We start from the raw sequence: 6,183 nt of genomic DNA, 5'->3' as shown, positions 1-6,183 counted from the left end.
TAAAGGCTATCCAGATATAGTATTCCTCACATAAAAAAAAGAGAAAGAGAAAAGAAACGATTGAAAAGATCTTGAATAAAAGAAAAGAAAAGGAGAAAAAAAAGAAAAAGAAAAGAAATAAAAATAAAAAATTAGAATGTGAAGAGAAGCTTGAGGAGATGCCTAATCAAAAATTGGCTTCACATGAATCAATTTGAGGAGAAGGCAGGCTTTATTACATTTTCTAAACTTGTGTTTGAGTATTAGCACCCTTAATAGTAACGTTTTCATGAAATTTTTTTTCATATGGATATTCTAAGTATCCTTGATATAACAAGTTACAATTCTTCTTGAAATAAATGGAGATTTAGTAATCTTAAATTTAATTGCTAAGTATTCTTAATCTTAAATTTAATTACTAAGTATTCTTATATTTATAGTTTTAATCTAAGCTATTAAAAGTTTTTCTTGAATTATTTTATTTATTTTATTAAACTAAAGTATATAAGTTTATAAGTTAATCTCTATCATAAGTCATATTTTCATATAGTAAAAAGGTTACTTGAGGACAAGTAACATTTAAGTTTGGGGGACTTTTGTATGTCTTAGAAATAAGTACTTTTTCATATATATTTTATGCTCAATTTTAATGATTTTTAATGATATTACACTTTAAAGGAATGTATTTTGCATATTTTTTGTTTTAGGGACAAGAAATGGAGTTTTGGAAAAAAAGAAGCAAAAATGGTGCAATTTGGAACAAAAACGAGCAAGAAAGAAAATTTTGTCCTCACAAATTTTGATATGTCTTTATATGCTTAATTTCTTTTACACTTCTCACATATTTTTAAATGAAATTACTCTTTAAAGCAAGGTTTTTATGCTTATTTTATAGGTCTATCTGTTCGGAATGCAATGCATTTGAAATGGGGTGAAACATAGCTAAAACGGAGTCAAACAAAGCAAAATGGTGGAGCTGCGTAGGGTGGGGGCAAATGGCGCCAGAACCGGCGGCGACAGCTTCAGAGTGCAGAAAGAAATGTGAAAATGGCGCTGACAGTGCCCAAAACATAGCCGACAGAGCTCGAGACAGTGTGGATGCGATGCTGGGCGAATTTCTAGAAAATTCAATATATTTGGACACTTTTTGGAAGGTTGCTTGAGGCATCTCTTGGGAAACATCTCTTGTGAAATTCGTCCATACACTATAATAAAGTGCTTTTATGTCAGAAAAAGTGTTGTGTGTGAGTGGGAAAATATAGAGAATGTTTAGAGATCTTAGAATAGGAGTAGAAATGTAGATTTCTATCTTTTTTGGAGAAATTGGTGAGGGGATTTTTAGAGAATTTGTAAGGGAATGTTCTAGCATTGCATGAATCAGCGAGAGACTTTGTCAGAGAGATTTTCATCTTTCTTTCAAGGGTAAAAGGTTAAGTATTGTGTTGTTTGTTATCTTATGATTTTGTAAACACTTATCTAGTGGATTTGCTTTGATGTAATGAAGTTTTTCATTGTGTTTTCTTTATGCTTTGAAAAGTGTTTTCCTTACCCTTTCTTCTTTATTAGTAATAGCGACATGAGAAGATTATTCTATTTTTTTTCTCTTACTTTTCTTTTGCAATGCATAAGATTCATGTTTAGGATATTGGGATGCATGCTTGAAGAAGTTTTAATTATTAATGTGATGGTTTTTACTTGCATTATATTTACATTAATATAAGGACCCGTTGTAGTGTTAAAATTCGTTGTAATTGCATTGAGACCCGGGAGGGCAGTGTAATTCTCAACAAAGTGGAGCCACGTTCAAATTCCATGGATGAAAAGTTCATGGGGGTTGATTGCAAATAAAGAGGAAAACATATATATCGTTGGGCATAAAATTGGAGATTTAAGGGTGATAGACTAAAATCCCCAATTTGGTCTTAGATTTTAAGAAATAAAGCGAGTGTTAGCCATCAGGGGAAGGGAAGTGGGAGCTCTGGAGTGAGAACCAGTATCCTCCCAGCCTAACCATGGATTTAGGGACTAAACCTGAGACTGGCCAATGATTTTCTATAACACTGAATCAGGGTAGAGAATTAAAATTGCTCCTATTTGGCACATACAATATTTAACGTATCTCATTCCTATACATTATCGAATTTACTACAGAAGAATGATAGTTATTAACATCTTAAAATTCTCCAAATCAATTCATCCAGAAAGGGTTAACTTTAGAATTAATATTTACATTTAGGAATAGTAATTATCCTTACATTTAACATTTGCATTTAGGAGTAGTTGCTAGATAAAACACCATTTTAATCGACATTCCAAACTAAGGACTAATAGTAGTAGATTGGAGTTTGACTAAGAGCATCTTTCCTCACTTCCTCGTGAGATCGATATTCAAGGCTTAATTAGAAAGTTCTATATTACTTGAAGCGATACGTGCACTTGCGTAGAACCCAAAGTGTGTGAACTGTTTGCTATATTTTATAATATTTAATTTTGTATATTATTTGCTAAATATAGATTGGGTCAAGTTTTTAGCCGTCTTTTAAAAGCTAAATTACTACATAATTATTGGTCGGGTTGAGTTTTTGACACCGTCTCAGGGGAATTAAATTGACATAAAACACGCACAAAAACAACACACACTAGGGGCGCATCAATTTACCCTTTCAGAGGTCCATTAAAAATTATCAGTAGTCATCTCTTCAATTAAAGAATATGCTTTATCAAATTGTTTTGACATTAATGATCCATCAGAAGCAGCGTCACTTATCGTTCTAAGAGATCCAACCAATCCATTATAAAAAGTTTGAATTATTGACCAATCTAGTAGCACAATCTGGCAATGCATGGTGTGGACACTTTCTAAGGAGATCTTTAAATCTTTCTCAGGCTTCATAAATTGATTCCTTTTCAAACTGACAAAAAGATGTAATACCATTTTTAAGCTTAGCAGGCATTATAAAAAGTTTGAATTATTGACCAATCTAGTAGCACATGGTGTAGACACTTTCTAAGGAGACCTTTAAATCTCTCCTAGGCTTCATAAATTGATTCCTTTTCAAACTGACAAAAAGATGTAATACCATTTTTAAGCTTAGCAGGTTTTGAAGATGAGAAATATTTAGATAAAAATTTTTGTGATAAATCTCCCCAAGTTCTCATAGATCCAGGTGTTAACGAGTTTAACCACATCTTAGCTTTATCCCTTATCTAAGTCTGAAGACATCATTCGATACTCCATCATAATTAAATATAGCACACGATTCTAGAAAACTAGAAAGGTGTAAAATAGGATCTTCAGTTGGTGTTCCCCCAAAATAATTGTTTTGAACCATTTGAACCATTTGGATAATAGCAGGATAATCTCAGGTCTAAGCTCAAATGAATTAGCAGCTACAATAGGGTTTTATATACTTAAATGAATTTCATCTATTGTAGAATTAGCATAGTCTTTTAAAGTTCTCTGATGATGTTCATTGTCATTTCCAATATTACTCAAATTGCAAGTCATTTTGCTAATATGGTCTATCTCTTTTTGTTGTTTTCAAATTTTTCTAAATGTTCTTTCTAACTCAGAATCGTAACGTACTAAATTTTCAGATCTTACACTATGCATAAATAAACACAACAAGTATGAATGCTAAGCTTTTAAAAGTAAACTTACGAAACACTCATAAATAAGAAAATATTTAAACTAAACTACAATCACTTTTTTTATTTTCTTAGGTTTAAAAAATAAAAATACTACAAATTATAAAATAACTTACTACTACTTTATGTTACTTTGCCGACAACGACGACAAAAATTTGATGTGGGTGGATTTAGTGTGTTAATTTTGTAAATATTTTAAATATTACAAAATACACACGTAATTATAAAATAACTTACTACTACTTTATGTTACTTTGCCGACAACGACGACAAAAATTTGATGTGGGTGGATTTAGTGTGTTAATTTTGTAAATATTTTAAATATTACAAAATACACACGTCAGATACAATAGCAAATATGCAAATTAATCCCAACAAAATAACTTCAGTTAAAATAGTTTTATTTTTTAAAAATCTTTAAACTACCAAATCCCCTTTAAAATAATGCAAGTATGCGTATCACTCAAGTAATAAAGGGCTCTAATGGAGCCATAGATATCGATCCCCCAGGAAAGTTGGAAAAGCCAATAAATAAGTTCTTAAGATTGTAATGTAAAGTGTAATATTTAAAACTACACAAAAAGTAAAGTGCAAAGTTTGATATTAAGTAATAAGTGAATGTTATTTAAAATGCAGTTGAGAGATAAAATTAACTAAACTATATGCTAAACTCATAAATTGTTTTGTGCCAAATATGAGCAATCATATTATTTAACCTCTTCCTAGTGCATAAAGAATATTGACTAATTCAGAGTTTGGTCCCTAATTCTGTGGTTAGGGTGGGACAATACCGACTGCCACTCCAGAGCTCCCACAGCACTTCCTCACCTGAGGGCTAACAATCTCGCATCAGTTTTCAATCAACTGAACAAAAATGGGGATTTCAATATATCACCTTAAAATCTCCAATTCTGTATCCAACAAAGCATATTTCTCTATTTATTTACACCCAACTCCATGGATGAAATACTCTCTCAAGAAATCAAATGTGATTCTCCCCACGTTATAAAAATTATAGCCCTTTTGGAACATATGTTTCTCAACACATTTTAACATTTAAATTGATCATATCAAAAATTAAATAAAGATCGAAGTTCAAATCTCATAAATTATTTATATTTAAAATCATATAAAACAAAATAAATTCTTCACAAAAACATATCTCAAAGTAGGGAGAAGGATAAAGAACAATACTCATAATTCATGAGAAGAATACGATAAAACACGGATTTCATATATAAAAACAAATTAAAAATAAAAGAAATAATAGACACAACTTTTCTCACAATCATTCTCAAGCAAATCCCTAGAAGTTCTCTCCAAGTCTTAATCTCTTTACAAACACTCTCAATTCTCTCTTAGAAGTGTAATGAAGAAGAAATCTCTCACTTCTCTCACTTTCCCTCTCTACTTTCCCTCTCTTCTTACAATCCTTGAACAAAATCTCCAAGCCCTTGACTTTCTCTCTATCTCTAACTCTCCTTGTCTTCACGCCACCTCCACTCTTATCCCTAGACTTCCCTCTTCTTTAACAAAGACTCCAGCCCTCTAAAAAGAATTCAAAATTCCCTCTAAAATTCTGTCCAAAAGTCAACTCTTTTGAATTCAAAAGACATGTCCATTGATCCAAGAGACATATCCCTTCATAAAAAACCTTCCAAGTGCCTAGATGCATTGAATTACTCCAAGGGGTGTCTGAACGAGTGTCCCTTTGAAAATTCACACAAAATTCGTCTCGAACCGACTTAATCTGCAAAAAAGTTGTCCATGGCACATCTGGTGCCAATCTGGCGCATCATACGCCAGTTTACTGAAGACCGCGATGTTCTAGGTTTCGGCGCGTCTGACGCCAATCTGGTGCATCATGCGCCAGTTTACTGAAGACTGCGCTGTTCTGGGTTTTGACACATCTTGCGTCAGAATTCAAAAATTCGCTATTTTGGCTCTAAATTTTGTCTTTTTAGCTACTTTTGCTCCAAATGCCTAAAATTGATATACCTTCAACAAAAATATGAAATACCCTTCCTTAAAGTGAAATATCATAAAAAATAATTATAAAATAAATACTTAAAACTACATATTATTTTGGTGTATCAATATACCATTTGGTAGAGGCAAAAAATATAGTGCTATATTAAAATGATGCATGGATACTTTTATTTCTAAATGTATTTCTAAACAAATTCATCATTTTGATGTGGTGGAAGGTTGTGCTAAAATTTGGAACGTGGGGCTAAAACCTTTGCTAGCTTTCTCTACATGGCGTTTCAAATTTAAATTTTTACCTGTGAATGATATCCTAAATTTAAAAGGCCTACTTTTCCCTTCTGTTTGCTAACTTTCTTAATAAGAGGAGAAATCCTTTTTACATTTTTTTCACAGTCTCAATTTGCTTCCTTCGTGTGGCTTGAAATGGTCAAGTGTTTTAGTTTTTTCCTTTCATGTGCTGGGTATAATTCTTTGGAACAATGCTTAAATAACTTGATTTATATGGTAATGTTAGTCATTTACAAAGTCTTATGTCTTATATGATGTTGGTTCATTTGGATGGGAAG

This window comes from Phalaenopsis equestris, unplaced genomic scaffold, assembly GCF_001263595.1.
Source record: "Phalaenopsis equestris unplaced genomic scaffold, ASM126359v1 Scaffold212122, whole genome shotgun sequence".
NCBI classification, from domain to species: Eukaryota; Viridiplantae; Streptophyta; class Magnoliopsida; order Asparagales; family Orchidaceae; genus Phalaenopsis; species Phalaenopsis equestris.
This window is presented reverse-complemented; position numbering follows the sequence as displayed.